The following is a 20006-nucleotide window of genomic DNA, read 5'->3' on the forward strand; positions in this document are numbered from 1 at the left end:
AGGCTCTTCTGCTCGCTGACGTTGGAATGCCACTTGTTGCAGGGGTTTCGTAGACATGGAGAACTTCTTCTGCCTTTTCACCTTTAATTTTTTTTTTCCTCTAGTTTTACTGAGATAAATTGACATATAGCCCTGTATAAGTTTAAGGTGTACAGCATAATGATTTGACTTACATGCATCGTGAAATGATGAGCACAAGTTTAGTGAACATCCACCATCTCATATAGATACGAAATTAAAGAAAAAATGTTTTCCTTGTGATGAGAACTCAGGATTTACTCTCTTAACAGCTTTCATATACAACATCCAACACAGATCCTTATGGATCCAAATTCCACATTCTTTTCCTCTTCCAGCCACTTGCTATCTCAACTCCTCAGGTGGTAGCAAAGAAGTCCAGTCAAAAATTAAAGGTGATCGGGCTTCCCTAGTGGCGCAGTGGTTGAGAGTCCGCCTGCCGACGCAGGGGACGCAGGTTCGTGCCCCGGTCCGCGAAGATCCCACATGCCGCGGTAGCAGCTAGGCCCGTGAGCCATGGCCGCTGAGCCTGTGTGTCCGGAGCCTGTGCTCCGCAACGGGAGAGGCCACAACAGTGAGAAGCCCGCGTACCGCAAAACAAACAAACAAACAAAAAACAAAAAAAATTAAAGGTGATTAAAGAGGAAAAGAGTGTGGAATTTGGATCCATGAGGCTCTGTGTTTGGGTCCTGGTTCTGCCACTTATGAACCATGGGATCTTGAGGAAACCATTTTATCTCTGCCTCTGAGCTGTGGTTTTTCCATCTGTAAATAGGAGACAGGGATCCCAGCTCAAAGGACACTTGTGAGAATTAAATAGCGCATGTGATACTGTTTCATAAACTATGTAACACCTTTTCAAATGTTCATTTAGTAATTGTTCCAAATGAAGGGACTGAGTCCCTGGTATTCTTGTTCTTGGTTTCCTTCTCCTGTTTTCCCCAACTTTCCCTGTGGTGGGGAACCACAGAACCAGTTATTGCATCTTCATACACGGAAGGGCGTTTTTTGCTGAGCACAGTCTATCTCAGGGGCCAGATCTGCTCTTTAACTCATGAATGAACCTTCCCTCACCTTCAAATCCCCCACCAACCCCCAAAGTCTCACTCCAAACACTGGAAATCTCACAGGCTGACTTAAATGGGGACTGCTCCAAACTTGATCTGGACCACCCCAAATTATCCAAATGGCTTGAAACTCAAAATTCCCTGCTAGTTAGTCCACAGTTGATTTCTAGACCATGTCATTAATTAAAAATATTTTCCTCTGAGTTTTTCTAGAAGCAATACAAGTTTTGGGTGAATTTGAGGAAGTTGTTTATGAAGACCCTCAGGAATGGGAACCTTCCACATTTCTCTGGTTAAGGTCCCAGGCAGCTCAGGTTCAACCATAGCACTTACACGTAGAGGTTTGATGTACCCACTACTTACCCCTGATAGGGGCAGTTCGTGCCTTGGGAAAATACTCACCTTTTCTCTAAGCCGTTCCACTGAAAATGCAATGCAGAAAGTCAATGTCAAGTTGAAGGAGGAGCTCTCAGATCACCTCTCGGGTCACAGAGTTTGCTTGTGAATTCTGATTTCTGACTCGCTCAGGAGTGTAGATCTGGTCTCTCCAGGATAAGGTAAGCTCCATGCGGCTAGGGGACATTATCTTATGCTACCGTTGTGTCCCTTACAATTTGTGGCACAATGGTTGGAATAATTTGACCTGGAGAGGTATGAAAGTGGCCCAGGGACTTCAGGAAGGGGGGAACGGTTCTATAGATATTCAGTAGTGCAGAAGAGGTGATCATTTAGGCAGAAGGTATGTAGATTTCAGGACCATTGAACCAGCATGAAGGAATGGATATCAAAACTGGCTTTGAAGTTTTGCAGTGGGTCTGGGGGGAGGAAAGAAGCCCAGCAAAGAGGAGGTTGAGGTTTACAATCTCTAGAGAAATAAATTTCTTTGACCCCTTAGCATGTGCTTCAAATCCTTTCTTGGAAGCAGAAGTGGATGTAAATGGTGAAAGAGTAAATATTTTAAGAAAAAATTGGAAGCTCCCAGAAGGAGGCATTTCTAAAATATATTCATAAAAATACTGGATCTTTGGGTTTTAGTTGGATATCTCAAAGGATAGAGGTTTTGTGATTAAATCTACCAGAGTAAATCAAGTTAATGTATGCTAGTGTCCATCTCCAAAGGGATTTCTATAGTGTGTATCATTTCTCAAAATTATTTAATCATGGACCCCTCTTAGTGCAGAACACTTACTATCAAGTCTTTCAAAGACTATGGATCAGGAAATGCTGCTCTAAGGTAAGCTAGGCCACTTGGGGATTCCTAAAAAGAATGCCTTTTAGAATATCTTTCCAATTTCACCTTCGTTTTTGAGTGCTTATTAAATGTTAGGCACTGCTCTAAGCATGTGGTATATATTATTCCATTTTTTCCTCAAAACAAACCAATTAGGTGAGTATACTTGATATGTTTTAAAGATGAGAAAACTAAGGTTCAGAGAAGCGAAATAACTGGAAATTACTGAGCTTGTACCTGAACCCAGTCGTTCTGTTGCAGACCCCATGCTACTAATCACTGTGATCTATGACCATAGCAAAAACAAAATAGAACAAAACAAAGCAAAATTCTTCAATACTTTATTCTGTTCTATGATGGTTTCAGGGGTTGTAAACTGGTTATTCCATTTTTCTTGGCACAATATTTAAAAATAACTGGAATTTGAATACCTTTGAGCAGTGCATGAACTTATTTGTTGTACTGGACTCTCTATTCTGTATTGTTTAATCTCAATCTGATGCAGAAAATTAATCACCTGCCTATAGGCATTCGGGTTTTCACTTGTTGTCACAGCTCACTGTGGCTGGTTCAGAAAGGAAAAGAGTGTAGCCTGGGAATATTGGAACTAAATTACTTTCATGTTTTTAGGAGGCAAGAGAAATCTGGGACCTCCTCAATGTCAGCAAAAGCAGCAGCAAAGAAAGTGGTAGAGTCTCTCTAGTGGACCGTCTCATTGTAGCTTCCACTCAATGTAGGAATTCTTCTTTAAAACATTTAAAAAAATATTTAATTAAAAATTTTATTGGGGTACAGTAGATTTACCATGTTGTATAGGAATTCTTTCTAAAACATTCTGGAGGTAGACATTTCATGTCTGCTCCAACACTTTTAATGACAGAGGAATTACTACTTATAATACTGACTTAATACGCATATTAAATTGGGATTTTTTGCGTCCCTTGCCTAAAACTTGCACCTTAGTGCTTCTGCCTAATGGAGGAACATAGAAAAAAATCTCTGTCTTTGCTAGAATGTCCCTTCTATTGGATGGTCCTCTGAACATACTGATTCCTTCCATGGTTTTTCTTTCCTTTTTTTTTTTTTTTAACATCTTTATTGGAGCATAATTGCTTTACAACAAAGTGAATCACCTATACATATACATATATCCCCATATCTCCTCACTCTTGCGTCTTCCTTCCACACTCCCTATCCCACCCCTCTAGGTGGTCACAAATAATCAAGCTGATGTCCCTGTGCCATGTGGCTGCTTCCCACTAGCTATCTATTTTACATTTGGTAGTGTATATAAGTCCATGCCACTCTCATACTTTGTCCTAGCTTCCCCTTCCCCGTGTCCTCAAGTCCATTCTCTGTCTATGTCTTTATTCCTGTCCTGCCTGTAGGTTCTTCAGAACCATTTTTTTTTAAATCTCTATATATATGTTAGCATACAGTATTTGTTTTTCTCTTTCTGACTTGCTTCACTCTGTATGACAGACTCTAGGTCCATCCACCTCACTACAAATAACTCAGTTTCGTTTCTTTTTATGGCTGAGTAATATTCCATTGTATATATGTGCCACATCTTCTTTATCCATTCATCTGCTGATGGACACTTAGGTTGCTTCCATGTCCTGGCTGTTGTAAACAGTGCTGCAATGAACATTTTGGTACATGACTCTTTTTGAATTATGGTTTTCTCAGGGTATGTGCCCAGTAGTGGGATTGCTGGGTCATATGGTAGTTCTATTTGTAGTTTTTTAAGGCACCTTCATACTGTTCTCCATAGTGGCTGTGTCAATTTACATTCCAACCAACAGTGCAAGAGTGTTCCCTTTTCTCCACACCCTCTCCAGCACTTATTGTTTGTAGATTTTTTGATGATGGCCATTCTGACTGGTGTGCGATGATATCTCATTGTAGTTTTGATTTGCATTTCTCTAATGGTTAGTGATGTTGAGCATCCTTTCATGTGTTTGTTGGCAATCTGTATATCTTCTTTGGAGTAATGTCTGTTTAGGTCTTCTGCCCATATTTTGGATTGTTTTTTTTTTTTGATATTGAGCTGCATGAGCTGCTTGTATATTTTGGAGATTAATCCTTTGACAGTTGCTTCATTTGCAAATATTTTCTCCCATTCTGAGGGTTGTCTTTTTGTCTTGTTTATGGTTTCCTTTGCTGTGCAAAAGCTTTTAAGTTTCATTAGGTCTCATTTGTTTATTTTTGTTTTTATTTCCATTTCTCTAGGAGGTGGGTCAAAAAGGATCTTGCTGTGATTTATGTCATAGAATGTTCTGCCTATGTTTTCCTCTAAGAGTTTGATAGTGTCTGGCCTTACATTTAGGTCTTTAATCCATTTGAGTTTATTTTTGTGTATGGTGTTAGGGAGTGTTCTAATTTCATTCTTTTACATGTAGCTAAAAATATGGAATGCTTTACGAATTTGCGTGTCATCCTTGTTCAGGGGCCATGCTAATCTTCTCTGTATCATTCCAACTTTAGTATATGTGCTGCTGAAGCGAGCCCCACGGTTTTTCCTTCGTAATCAATTCTCTATCCCTTCCTTAGCTTTACCCCACTTCTGGGGATGATCAATATCTTGACCAGGTGATACACAGAATTTGAGCAGGACATCCAGAGTTGCACGCATCACTCAGGATGTGCCCTGGTCGGTGGAGGCTGTCTTGGGACCTATATTCATGATCTGGGCACCATGCTTTTTATGACACAGGCCCGGTTTGCCTTGTCTTGGCTTTTTCAAGTGGCTGTGTTCCTCAACTGGTTCACTTAAATTTATGGTCAACCAATGGCCAAGATCTGTTTCATACAAAGCTAAGCTACGTGTTTTGATTCAGGAAAATTGTCCAGACTATATCATAGTTAATTTAGAAGTGGATGTGTTGACTGAGTCCTATACACTGGGTTCTCTGTGAAATGCAATAATATTAAACTTGTGTAATCATGAGAATGTGGTGCTTGAACAGTGATTTGGGTTGGAGTGGTACAGACTGACAGCTGGGTCTTGTTGGTGAGGGGATTGGTGGAGGTGATATTGTGTAGAACAAAGGTGGGAGTATGGAAAGGTAGGATGGGGCCAGCTATAGGGGGCCTTGATATCAAGACAGAGAAATCTCACCTCAAGATTGTAGGTGTAGAGGGAGGTAGGAAATGGCAGAAGCGCTGCTGAAGGTGTGGTGTTCGGAATAGAGGGTCTAGATGCTGGAGGCAGGGAACACAGCTCCAAGGCAGTTGGAATAAGAAAGTGATGATCAGCTACCTTGAAGAACCATTTTGGAGGAGAAAAAACAAGACTTACTGCATGGAGGTAAGGAAGAAGGGTTAGATAAATGACTGTAGTTTCACACAGGGTTGATGTAGATATGGTGGTTCCATGGTGAGACCTGAAGAAATGTTTGGATGAAAGAGGACGGTTTTGTTTGGGACCGTTTTTGGGTGGTTGTGTGGGTTTGGGGGCAGCATGACGTGGCCCAGTAAACCTTCTGGAGATACAAGCTGGGGAAACAGCCGATGGGCAAAACTTGTGAATGTGTTCGTCTTCTTAGTACGTGCCCTTGGTACCTGCCCCGTTCTGAGTGAACAGATAAGTGTGTACCTGGTGCAGAGGTTAAGAGCAGTCCAGCCCCGCTCTGCCGTTTGCTAGCTGTTTGACTTGGGCAGTCAGTGTAACCTCTCTGCGCCTCAGGATAGTTATCTGTAAAAGGAGGAATAATGATGCCAACTTCACAAAGATGTTAGGAGGATTCAATAAAACCGGGTGCAGCTGTCTTTACGAGGAAGCGTACAGTGGCATGTAGGGCTCCACACGTCACAGATGCTGTTACTGTTGGTGCTGTTATCACTGCTGTCGACCCGCCAGTGGGCTGGGGATTCTCAGGAGGTGGTGTTTAGGGACTGAGACCGTTCTGAGTGTGGGGATCTGCCTGAGAAACTTGTCATCACTCGGGAGATGCTGAGCAGAGAGAAAAGCATTCACCCCTTCCTGAAAACCTGCTTGGAGAAAAATACTCACTCACCAGGGGTGTATTTTTTCAGCCTCTGGAGCCCCCAGTGCCGCCTACCTCCCCATCTCCCACTAACAGGCTAGCTTTATACAGCTGTCATACACACCTACCGTCCTGTCCAAGTCCTTACCAGCTTTCCCTTCCCCCAGCAACTACCCCTGAGCCCTAACACCCGAGGATGGCAATGAACTCAGGTGGCAATGACCATAAGCAGCGGCGGCCAAAGCACACAGCACTAGGATCTTCCCCTGATGCTCCAGGTCCCGCACAGATGTGGGCTTGAAACAGCTCTCCCGTGACCGGTCTCAGGTGCATTTCAGGTGCTCGTAGGTCACTTGGCATTTGCTGCAAGATCACAATGGAAATAACAGCACAGCTATTTCTTTTTTTTTTTTAGTCCTTTAAAAAATTTTTTTATTGGAGTACGGTTGATTTACAATGTTGTGTTAGTTTCAGGTGTACAGCAAAGTGAGTCAGTTATACACATACATATATATCCACTCTAAAGATTCTTTTCCCATATAGGTAATTACAGAGTACTGGGTAGAGTTCCCTGTGCTATATAGTAGGTTCTTATTAGTTATATATTTTGTATATAGTAGTGTGTATATGTCAATCCCAGTCTCCCAGTTTATCCCTCCCCCTCTTCCCCTCTGGTGAGCAGAGCTATTTCACGTGCTGCAGTGTCAGAAAATGCTGCATGCACACAGGCCAGGGCTTTGTAGGCCTGTGTGTGGTAACATAAGCCAGGGCAGCCGAGCCTACCTGCGCTCAGAGAATGCTGGGAAACATGAATGGGGACTCTTGGCAGCTTTGGGACGAGCTGGACTCCTTAGCACAGGGCTTGGGAAGCTGTTTGTGCTTCGATGGATTAGTTTTTTCCTAGTGAAGTAAGACATGACACGTCTGATGGCGAACACCCTAGAACTGTGAGAAAGATTCCTCTCTTATGTTAACTTTCATGCCAACTTCTTGGGGAACGACACCTGCCTGATCCATCTGCTACCTGGTCCTCATTTGTGTGTGCGGCTCTTCAGTGGAAGGGCAGAGCATCTAAATTCCCCTCCTCTGGACAAATAACTCAGGCCAGAAGGGCTCTGGGCTGTATATCGGCGCTCAGCAAATCCCTACCTCTTTGGTCATCCTGACATGCTCGTTTGGCCGCCAATGAGTGTAGCCTTTTGTGCGCTGAGGTTTGATTGTGGGTACTGTTTTGAAAGACAGATTTGCATAGGTAAGCATCTTAGAAATATTTTTCTGAAAGCAACTGTCACGGAGAAATGTGCAAGCCCGAAGGCAGAAGGAAGCTGGAGGAGGGTGTGGGAGAAGAGGTGAGGGTGGAGGACCACAACATGTGCTTTTCAGCTGCCGCAGAGCAGCCCCACGCCTGTGGGAGGGAAGCTCTGCAGGTTGCAGTGCGCTCTGAGAGATTTATGCCCTGCAGGCTGAACACATATCGGAGACTCTCCACGGCACAAGTTTGAAAAGGTGATTATGGGTCTGACATGAAGGAATATTTTATATGAAGTTGCTGGAAGATATCTGGGTACTAAACAGTAATCACCTTGACGCTTTAGAAAGGGTTCCAATTTGTTTCCCATCGGCTTCTTAGCAGTTGGGATTTGTATGCCACTTAACATCCAATCTTGGGCATCCCACATGCCACCACCACGCTAAGCAGAGGGGCTCCCCTTGAAGAAAAATGCACTACAGTTTGGGGATAAGTCTCAGTAGCTTTAAAAACGTGCATAGACTTGGCATCCATAATTCTACCTCTTGGAATATTTTAAAGAAAAAAAAATCAGAAAAAGGATGTCCATTGAAAACATACATGTTCAAAGATGTTTATTGTAGTGCGATTTAAAAAAAATAGATATCCTTCCAGAATTAAATGCCATGCAAGTGTGTGTGTCTACATATTTTAACAGAGAAAAGTTGGAAACACCCTAAATATGCCAACGTACAGGATTTGATGTTTTCAAAAGCATAGAATGTTGTGTATTACTAAGTCTGAAAAAATAAGTGTAGCATAGTATATATATGCTATAATTCTGTTTTTATAAAATGCAAGTTTACTTATATATTTATATGGGAATGAATTCTATCAATACAAGGACATATATAAACATGTAAAGATGGTTGTCTCTGGGTGGTGAGGTTATGGGTGACTTTGCTTTTTAAAATATTATCCTGTCTATTTTCTGTAATAAACATAGATTATTTATGTTGAAAAAAGCAGGGAGTGCTGCCTTAGTGAGCGACTCTCTTGTTTCCTTTGGCTGTTGACATCTGGGCTTCCCCTGAAAGGTTTGTGCTCGTGTGACCTTCACAGGGTGTCGAGAAGAGCCAGTTCTGTGGTTGTCCTCTGGTGTCCAGCATGCAGCCTCTTGCAACTGAATGGAGCTGCTGAAAGTAGGCCTAGGCTGCAAAGAAGATGACAGGCAGCACCTTAAATTCTATTCAGTGCCAAGGAAAGGAGGTTGCGATTTGTATGCCACTTAACATCCAATCCTGGGTATCCCACATGCCACCACACCAAACAGAGGGGCTTCCCTTGAAGAAAAATGCACTAGTTTGGGGATAAGTCTCAGTAGCTTTAAAAACATGCATAGACTTGGCATCCATAATTCTACCTCTTGGAATATTTTAAAGAAAAAAAAATCAGGAAAAGGATGTTCATTGAAAAATTGGCATCTTTCATCAGTTAGGCTTGGGCTACCATATCGGACTTGTGGGGAGAACAGGACCTCTTTACCCCTGTTGTAAATGATTGTGTCTATACTTGGGGCTATGTGTTGGTGCAGCAGGAGGCTGCATTCTTTTGTATCAGTCTCTTGTGTTTTTCATTAAAATTGTATTATTTATTTAGATAGTTGTTTCATCAGCATCGTGAGTCTTTGCCTCTGAATCTGAGTCAAGGAATGAGAAGCTTTTTGGAATCTGGTGTTTGTGCTTTGTTATCCCAATCAACTGAAATTTTTGCCCTGAAATTTTTGGTGTAAAGATTCATATATTGGGCTTCCCTGGTGGCGTGGTGGTTAAGAATCCACCTGCTGATGCCGGGGACACAGGTTTCAGCCCTGGTCCAGGAAGATCCCACATGCCGCGGAGCAACTAAACCCCTGCGCCACAACTACTGAGCCTGTGCTCTGGAGCCCGCGAACCACAACTACTGAGCCCATGTGCCAAAACTACTGAAGCCCGCGTGCCTAGAGCCCGTGCTCTGCAGCACGAGAAGCCACTGCAATGAGAAGCCCCCGCGCCGCAACAAAGATTAGTCCCCGCTCACCGCAACTAGAGAAAGCCCACGTGCAGCAACGAAGACCCAACGCAGCCAAAAATAAAAAATAAATAAAAAATTTAAAAAATATATTATAAAAAATAAAGATTCATATATTGAACTATCTTATTATTGCAGGAGCTGACAGAAAACCCTGTCCTGATTTCTTCCCTCTGTGTTCTTCTCTGTCAAGGTGGGGCAGGAAGGGCATAGTTTTTAATACACCTGGCCTCCAAAATGGCCCTAATTTTGAGTAATCTTTTCACATTCCACACTACTACCCTACTATTAGGGAAACGACGTTTGAGCAGCAAGAAGTGTTCTAAGGCTACCTGCAAGACAAAAAGAAACTCCCCTCACTTACATTGTTTTGCTTTTTATCATGCACGTCATCCTGGAGACAGATCAATTGAGCTCTTTCTAAGCAAAGGACCTAATGCTCATCTTGCACAAAGGAAAACTGAAGCCCCAAGTATCAGATCTCAGTTCCTGTGCCAGAAGACAAGGAAGCAATGAGTGTGTGCAACATCTGCCTTAAAACTGGGATTTCTTTTGCTATTGTTGGCATCGCATGGATGAGATGTGTTTCTGGAAGCAGATATTTGAGCAGCTTTCACTTTTTCAGTTTCAGGAGTACACTGAAGACCCTGGGAAAGGTTGTATAAGGGGAAATAACATTTGCTTGGATCTGCCCATGTGCTAGGTGCTTTAAATCCATGTTTAATCGCAGGGTTAAAATTACACTCGTCATTCTGCTCCTAAAGTCTACCATGGACTACATAGGAAAACCAAAGTGACATTACATCTCCAGAGCTAACAGTTTATTTTTCTTAATCTATTTTTTAAAAAGGAGGAATCTTTCTCTTGGAGTAAATAATATAATGAGTCTGATCAGAAATCCATATTTTAGCTTTGGTCAATTCAGTTAACCCTGAAAATTACTGGATAGTGTCGTGGGCTTAGATGGAGACCATTTCACTGAATCCTATACTTTTACAAATGAGAACACTGAGATCAGAAGGATTAAGGGACTTGTCAGGATCACACAGAGTTATAGAGCAGATCCTGAAATTCCAGGATGTTGATCTCCCACTACTGAATGATGCCATCTGGGAGCAGTTTTCTATTTAGTTGGTTATCTACTTTCTGATGAGAAATGGTGTAGGGAGCAAATCTTCCCGCCTGGATACAAAAGAAAGGACAGGAAGAGCTGTGCTTTCTGTTTTCTGGTAACTCTACAACCATGAACCTATATTCTGGTTTCCTATATTAAGTTCATATCCATGTTGAGTCTTGAATAAGTGATGTTAAAATGGAAACTCACCACACAGGGCCCGGGAAAGCATTTGTTGCACCCCAAGTCCTTTGAAAGTTCCCAAGAGAGAAGAGACAGGGGCTACAGGAAGGTGACCCATGTACCCCCTGAAGAGTTAACAGAGGAATCAAACCCTTGTGGTCAGTGACACCAGAAGTTGTTGATGGACATGAACCATCTCTGGGCAAAGAGAATGACACTCCACAAGGGTCTTATATTCCAGTTCTTTTTCTAGGCCTTGGAGTAAATTGCAAGTTAAACTTCACAAATGACAATGTGGTACTAATGTATAGATAAAAATGTTGATGTATAGAAAAAGGTGTAGATTTCTTTTTTCTGCCATGACTTACACTTCCTTTTCTGTTGTGAATTAATGTATACATTCTATTTTTTTACTGTTGAGTTGTCAAAATTTCCACCACCCCCACCCCCTTGGCAGAGTCTTTAGATGGTGGATGATGGCAGATATGGTCCACTTGTCTTGGCCAAGTGGCTCACAGACTAAATATCTCTCAGCCCCATACTTATCTCAGGGCAGCTCACCTTTTTCACACTGTTGTTTATAAAAGCTGTGTTGGAAAAGAAAAATACTTCACATTTATGTAAAATGTACTTTTACAGCTATTGTTCAGCTCAATCATCAGCTTTTTATACTAGTCATATTTTAACTTGAAAGCTGAGGAAACTGAGAACTGGAGAAGTGATAGGACTTTACCAAGGGCATACAACTAGCAGTTAGAATTGGGACTCAAACCCAGAACTTGGATTCCATTTTAAATGGTTTTCCTACCATGTCAGAGTTGATGTTGATCTTGTGATGAAGAAATGCTGAATAGAGTAGCTTATTAAGACAAGGAAAAGACATCAGGCATCATCCAATAAGTTCTACTAGAATAGAGGGTGTATTTCATAATATTTTTTTAAGGGTGGGTGTTATTGTGCACCTTTTAGAGATGAGGAAACTGAGACTTTTAGAGGTAAAGTAACTGCCATGTAATATGTAAGCTAGAACAACAGGGATTTGAACACACGATTTGAATTTGATAACTCACTGAGTATCTCTAATGTAACCTACATGAGTATCTCTGCAATGCTATAAATAAATGAATGCATGCATGCATGCCACAGTAATCCCCCTTGGTGCCCCAAAATCACGAAGTAGATTTATCGGTTTAATGGAGTGATAGTTCTACTAGTCATTAAAAGATAGACCTTTTTGCCAGTGTTAGACACCCTTTAAATTGAATTGACAGTGTCAAAGATTTGGGAGTCTTCGTGTATATATTTAGGTAGATTTCACAAGTAAGATGTAAATTATATGCAAATGAATGTAAATTACAGGGACATTAATTGCTTAAGCCCCTCATCTTTGGTTATGATGTTTTACAATGGATGGAATAGAACGTGGGAGAGATGGTTGAAAATTTAATTTATTCTAAATTAAATTTTGCGCTGCATTAGTGACTAATGGCTTTGAAATGCCTCTTCTGAGGTGTCCTACTTCCTCATTCAGTGGTGACTGCTCCCCACTAATCTTCATTTTACAAATGGCTTTCTTATCCCTACCCCTAAAGGCTTAGGTATATTTTCTCCAGCAATTAGCATTATATACAAGCCCTGATGAGTCTTAAAAACATGTTAAATGTGAGATTATCTCCCTCTGGAGATGGACTTAAAAAATTTTTGGCAGTCTGGTTACCCTGTGAGAAACAGCAATGATCCCTGTTAGGGTGACCTGAAACTTTTCTTTTCAAAGGACCAGAAACAGTGAGAAGAACAGAGAAGAGGGAAAGATAAGAGCAGGAAGATGAAGAATGGGGCCAAGTGGGGAAAAGGTGGAGGAGAGATGGAAAGAGAGGAAGGTGGAGAAGGGGAAAGAGATGGAATGGGGGAAAGAGAAATAGACAGATGCAGACAATGGAGAATGAGAAAGGGGGAGAGAGAGATGGGAATGAGAGAGAGAAGAGGAAAGAAAGCAGGAAGGCAGGACTTCAACCCCTCCTGGGCCCAGCCAGCAGGGAGCTGGCAAGAAAGAATTTGAAGCCAGAGGGACATATTATCCAGAACCAGGAGATGAATCTAATTGTAAGCAGACCCTTCCCACAGCCTTCAGATGAGTGATGGACTCCTGGCATGTGACCTGGCTTGGCAATCTCCACCCCCTGTCCGGGCTGCCATAAGGAGATACGTAATGTCTAGAGTGATGGGAAAGTCATGCCTGCAGATGGTACAGATGGAGCTGCCTCATAAAATGACTCACTGTGAATCCTCACTGAAATCTCCGCTATAAAATGATAATGGAAAAAGCACAAGAAAGGCTAAACGAGCTTGAAAGAAATTTGTTCCAGCTTGTGTAGCTCCCTTCAAATTTTGAAAGGAGGAGAAAAAAAAGACCCATTAGTAAAATGCCAAGAAGATAATGTATCTTCTCTCCTGGCTATATCCCTTCCTCACCCCCACCTCCTTTATGACATCAGTATGTAAATGAAAGCGGCAAGAGAGAAAGAGGAGGTGTTGTGGAGGAAGATGTAAGAATTATTTATTAAGCAGGAGGGCTGATGTTCTGGAGGGGGAGGGCTGGGAGGCTGGGAAGAAAGAGGGTGGTGTTTTGGAGAGCAAAGAGGCAGACCCTCAGGGAGCAGGAGAAGTGGTGTTTTGCTTCTAGTCTGGGGTAGATGTCGCCGGAGTGGAGTGGGTCTCCCAGAGAGTGAGGTCAGACACTGGATGAGGGAGGCATTTAGCAGTTAGTCATGAAGAACTCTGTAGCAAGAAGAGGAAGTTTTTAACTCCAAAGAACTTGGCATTCCAAGGATAATTATCATTGGCTATTTCAAAGTCACCCAAGACCATGATGCTTCTACATATGATGCCAAATATAGCTCAGTTTTATGGATAAGGAATCTGCCAGAATTCGAGTGTTTTTAATGGAAGGCTAATTATTCAATGGGAGGTCTTCTGGCTTTCATCTCCTTATGTCCGCTGACAGAGCTGGTACAGCAATGGATTACAATGAGGAGGTGCCAGCTGGAGCAGAGTCATGGGATGGAAGGGCAGATATGAGGGCAGCCTAGACCCTGAGTAACATCTGGAAGCTGGTAGTCAGGGTGGAGCTGGGCTTCAATACAGGGGGAAGACCCCAGAGCGAGGTACATCCGCCATCCTGATGGTGAGTGCAAGGTGGGTCAGAACCAGGATGTGCATGAATGGTATGCATTGGGATAGTCACAGGTCAGAAATGGTCCAGCTAGATAGTGAAGTCATGGGTGTCTTGCTTGTATAGTTGGAGTGTGCAGAGCCTAATGCCTATGTTTTATAGTGTGGTTGGGACGCTTGGTGGGATGCAGAGGCAAGGAATGCCTTGCGCACCAGGCAGAGTTGGCCTAGATAGGGGGTGGAGAATATGGCAGATGGGATGGGGTGGCGGGAAGGATATGATGGAAGATATAAGTTGGGGAGCTTGCAAGAAATAGAATCCAGTTCAGACGGCTCAAGACACTATGATGAAGGGACAACTTACGAAGGTGTGGATAGGGATAAGTGAGCCAACAAAGTGTGGTGAAGTATTCAGGAACTAGCGACAGCTGGGAGCTGTTACCATCCTATACCTGGCGGAGCAAGGGTGGGGGCAGTTGTTTCTGCAGCCCAGTGAGAGTGGAAGCTGTGCTGTAGGGGCAGCCGGACCAGTGTTGTGATCACAGAGGACCACAGCCACTGCTAGGCAGATTGGGGAGGGCGTCTTAGTCTGTTCAAGCTGTTATAAAAAAATACCACAGGCTTAGTGGCTTATAAACAACAGAAATATATTTTTCAGTTTTGGAAGTCTAAGATCAGGGTGCCAGCTTGGTAGTCGAGGGCCTTCTTCTGGGTTGCAGACGTCTTCCTGTGTGTGTCCTCACAGGGTGGAAGGGCTAGGGAGCTCACTGGGGGTCTCTTTTAAAAGAGCAGTAGTCCCATTCATGAGGGTTCCACTCTAATAAGCAGAGGCCCCACCTCCTAATACCATCACGTTGGACATGAGGATTTCAAATGTGAATTTCGAGGAATGCCAACATTCAGACCGTAGCAGGGGGAGTGTAGAAGAAATACCCTGACCTCTTGTCCTTCTCTCTCATCTCTTCTTGGCTCTTCCCATTGGTGAAACCCAATCTGAAGATAGAAGTGAGGGAATCCATGAGGTCAGCCTCCTGGGGCACGGAGCCAGGCATTCACTGAAGGGTGGAGCATAGCTGGAGTTGAGGAGAAAACAGAGACTGACCCGCATATATGCAAACCTAGCCACATGGCAGTTGTTCATGGCCAGGTAACTTGTCTGTTTGTGTCTGGGCCTAGTCACAGGCAGCCAGATCCAGCCCACAGGGAGAAGGTGACTCCAAACTACAGGCCCACACTATGATGGGCACGGTGCTAGTGCTGCTGGGCAACACGAGTGCTAAACAGGGAAACTGAGGCAGGAACCTTACCCCCTGGAGAGCTTCAATATGAGAGACGGGGAAGGTTGTTTTTCAGAAAGAGGCTTACTAGTTACCTTGGCTGTATACAATGATTTAGTTCTTGGTTGCATCAGATGGGAGTGGAAACAAGGGTATGGACATCTTTGTCTCCAACCTGATGGGCTCAAGAATTGGGCTGGGTCTGGGACCTGCCAGAGTTTCAGTTGTTGGAGTTACTGTGGGATATGCGGGGAAAGCCTTGGTGATAGGGATGGGTGATTTGAGTGTTAGTGGACTTGTTAACACACAGAGGATACAGAAGCCTTGGGGGAAAGGCTAAGAGGGACCAAGAGCCTAGAGGGTTAGTTTCCAGGAGCTGAAAGGTCCATGTGCAGCAGGAAACAGGCCAAGGCAGCGTCCATACCAGGAAGGGCCTTGTAGACAAGTTGAATCTCCTTCACCCCAGAGCTCTTTCGGTTTGGTTGTAGTAAGGGCCAGTCTCCATGTCGTGCGCCTGGGGCCTGTGGAAGGGAGCAGGAATGGGGAAGAACTTGCTGAGGAGCGTGTGGTAGAGGTGGGAGAAGTGTTCATTTTATGGGGAGAGATCTTGATAGTCTCTAGTTTTCAGCCTTGCAGGTTCTTGGAAAACATCTCCTAATATATCTTCCTTGAATGAGGCTTACAGTTCAAGAAGGCACCTTTCTACCTCATGTTAAATTAAAGCCTTGGTCTGAGTTCATTTCTACATTAACTGAGGAAATAATTAATTGATTCTATTATGCATATATGGGATAGTTTTTTTTTTTTTTTTTTTTTTTTTTGCGGTATTCGGGCCTCTCACTGTTGTGGCCTCTCCCACTGCGGAGCACAGGCTCCGGCCGCGCAGGCTCAGTGACCATGGCTCACGGGCCCAACCGCTCTGCGGCATGTGGGCTCTTTCTGGACCGGGGCACGAACCCGTGTCCCCTGCATCGGCAGGCGGACTCTCAACCACTGCGCCACCAGGGAAGCCCATATGGGATAGATTTTATTTCATATGTTCATAAATAATACTAAAATGTTTTTTAAAAATTATTTACTTAATTATTTCTTGGCTGTGCCACACAGCTTGCAGGATCCTAGTTCCCCGACCAGGGATCAAACCCGGGCCCTGTACAGTGGAAGTATGAAGTCCTAACTACTGGACCGCCAGCGAATTCCCTAAAACTTTTTTTTTTTTTAATTGAAGTATAGTTGATTTACAATGTTGTGTTAGTTTCAGTTGTACAGCAAAGTGATTCAGTTATACATTCACTTATATATACATACATATATATCCACACACATATATATATTCTTTTTTCAGATTCTTTACCATTATAGGTTATTACAAGATATTGAATACAGTTCCCTATGCTATACAGTAGGTCCTTATTGTTTACCTGTTTTACATATAGTAGTGTGTACGCATCAAATTCCTAACTTATCCCTCCCCGCCTTTCCCCCTTTGGTAACCGTAAGGTTGTTCTCTATGTCTGAGAGTCTGTTTCTGTTTTGTAAATAAGTTCATTTGTGCCATACTTTAGATTCCACATATAAGTGATATATAATATTTGTCTTTCTCTATCTGACTTACTTCACTTACTGTGATGATCTCTAGGTCCATCCATGTTGCTGTAGATGGCATCATTTCATTCCTTTATATGGCTGAGTAATACTCCATTGTATATATGTACCACATCTTCTTTATCCATTCATCTGTCAACGGACATTTAGGTTGCTTTCATGTCTTGGCTTTTGCAAATAGTGCTACTGTGAACATTGAGGTGCATGTATCTTTTTGAATTAGAGTTTTCGTCTTTTCCGGATATACGCCCAGGAGTGGGATTGCTGGGTCATATGGTAACTCTTAAAATGGATTTTTTTTTTTTTTAAGAGCATTTATTTATTTATTTACTTTGGCCACACAGCTCACGGGCCTCTGCGGCATGTGGGATCTTCCCGGACCGGGGCACGAACCCGTGTCCCCTACATCGGCAGGCGGACTCTCAACCACTGCGCCACCAGGGAAGCCCTAAAATGGATTTTTAAAGAAGTATAGAATATACCTTCAATTAATCCCTATAGTCTTCTTCTGGGATAGTCACAAAAAATATGATGGTTGATTATTTTCTAGTTATGCCATAGGGCACATTCTGGTATTTTGAATCACGGTTGTTTCTGTCTTGAAAGAATCCTGTACTGTTATTTTTTTCACTCTCCCCGTGGATCGAGTGGGTCATCTTTGGGCTGCTGCCTTCCTTGGACATGGGAGCTGTTTCTCAGGTTCCCTCTCTGATTTCTCAAGACCCATGGTCAGTGTTTCAGGCATGGTGACTTCCATTAAAAGTTAATAATTTTGTATCAATTACATTTATAGCTTTAGATAGAGTCAAAGTTGGAAAATTTAGAATTGCCAGAATGAGTAAAAACAGCTCCCTAAATCTGCCCTTTCCAGCTTCAGGGATGTTACAGATGTTCCCAATGTTAATTCCTGGTAAACGTGGGTACAGTTGGAAAGATGGGTACCGCACATCCCTTCAGGGAGCAGCTTCAGAGGACAGGGCTACCCCTCTAAATGCATCCGCCTCTCAGCCTCATGCACATCTCGCTTCTGGTATTTGCATCTTTGAACCATTTCATCCTAGAATTTTTTGCCTTGTGCTGATATTTTGTGGCAGCTTGAAAATGGTGGAAGCAAATGTCTCAGGCACCTTACAAAACAGATGATACTTAAAAACAGTTATAAGCCGGTTTTAAATGAGGAATATAATTAATAACTTACTACAAGTCTTTGAAGAATTATCCAAAAGTCAAGTATCTACGGTAGTTTCTGAAATGACTTCCAGATTTAAGTGATTGTGTCGGCTGTATTAGTGAAAATTCAGATGAGGGGCCGTTATTCTGTATTTTACTATACTTTTTGAATTCACTGTATCCAGAATTAGGTCTTACTTTTGCTTCCAAAACTAGTTTATACTAAATTTTGGATCTTACTCTGTCGCTAACTATATCTCTGACTAATCTAAGCCAGAGCTGTACCCTATGAGCACCTGAGCAGTAGAAAATATCCTGGCTTACCTTAAAAGGATGGGTCCCACAGGGGCACCGGTTCGTACATATACAGAAGATGTCAGATCACACATGACCATGTGACTGGGTGTCCTGGAATAGTTCCAGTGTTAATGGTCTGTACTGTCATTCCTGGAAGTCAAGTGGGAGTGTAGATTCCATGTCTCCAATCTTAATTTAGAAAATAGTTCATGCTTCTTTTCTGATCTTGTGGATTCCCCTAGCTGAGCTGCTTCTCCTCTCCCAGGATGCTTGCCGACCCGTCTGATCTGGTCTGGTACTGGCTTCGCGCTGAAACTTCCTGCGGCCCTTCAGACCCTTGAATTCCATTTTGTTCCCTGGATTCTGCCATTAGCTTTCAGGGAGGGGGTTGTTGTCTTGATTTTGGATAGGAGTAAATAACTTTGGGGTTGTTAAGACTATTGTCCTAGAAAGGATAAAACCTTTTCTCAGAGATCTTCTTTCAGTTTCCCTGGGGTATTTCTGGGAAGCACCCATTTTAGCCCAGGCTTGGAGGAAATCCTGGGAGTCCTTTAAAACTTTCCTTGCTTTTTTCCCTGCACATGGCTGGTTTACAGAGGCATTTGAGCCCCTGGATATGCCCTCCTTTTCTCCTGCTCCGGAGAGCGAATATGATCACATGATTACCTCTCCTGATTTTCCTCCTGATGAGGCTGAAGGACAGAGTTACCTTCCTTTTATAGGTTTGTGACTTGTAGACTAAATATGCCTTTCTTTCCTTTGATTCATTCATATGTAATTCTAAATGTTTGGAGTGGGCAGTATTATATTAAGGCAGTCCTGCTGGAAGATTTGCTTGTGGCCTCTTTTTCCATTAAAACTTTATTTAGTACTTTCGTAATACCTTTGTTTTTCTGCTCATAAAAGTAATACAGAAAAGTATAAATTACTTCCTTAGACTGATTCCTACAAGTACAAATACTAGTTTTATGTAGAATATAGTTTAAAGACCCTTAATATACATATTGTGAAATTATGTTTCAGAAAGCTTGTACCAGTTTACCTTGCTGCTAATTAAGTGAATATATTGTTATTGGAATTTATTTTTACTAATAAAACCTTTGCTAACTTGATAGGTGAAAATATCTTATTTTTACTGCATTTATTTAATTACTAGTGAGCTTAATAAAAAATACATAAGCAAACAAATGCATATTTTTCAGTCTTATGTACCCACTTCCAAGGTATAGAAATGTAACATTTTGAGTGCTAAAGTATATTTATCTTGTTTTCTTTTTTTTTTTTTTTTTTTTGGTGGTACGTGGGCCTCTCACTGTTGTGGCCTCTCCCGTTGTGGAGCACAGGCTCTAGACGCGCAGGCTCAGTGGCCATGGCTCATGGGCCCAGCCGCTCCGCGGCATGTGGGATCATCCCGGACCGGGGCACAAACCCGTGTCCCCTGCATCGGCAGGCGGACTCTCAGCCACAGCGCCACCAGGGAAGCCCTATCTTGTTTTCTTTTTTACTTTTCTTCTTTAGAGAGTTCTTCTCCTTCCAAAGTTCATCTATATTTTTTCTAGATTTTAAGAATGGTTTGATTTAAAAAC

The 20006-nt window shown here is 42.6% G+C and overlaps 1 non-coding gene across 1 annotated transcript; it reads right to left on the reverse strand.

Annotated features, from left to right (window-relative positions):
- Window positions 1–4720: 4720 nt before the first annotated feature.
- Window positions 4721–4827, reverse strand: LOC137228480 (U6 spliceosomal RNA). Its single transcript, XR_010945270.1, has one exon. It is a non-coding gene; the product is annotated as a U6 spliceosomal RNA (small nuclear RNA).
- Window positions 4828–20006: the final 15179 nt, after the last annotated feature.

Source organism: Pseudorca crassidens, chromosome 7, assembly GCF_039906515.1.
Source record: "Pseudorca crassidens isolate mPseCra1 chromosome 7, mPseCra1.hap1, whole genome shotgun sequence".
Classification (NCBI taxonomy): Eukaryota; Metazoa; Chordata; class Mammalia; order Artiodactyla; family Delphinidae; genus Pseudorca; species Pseudorca crassidens.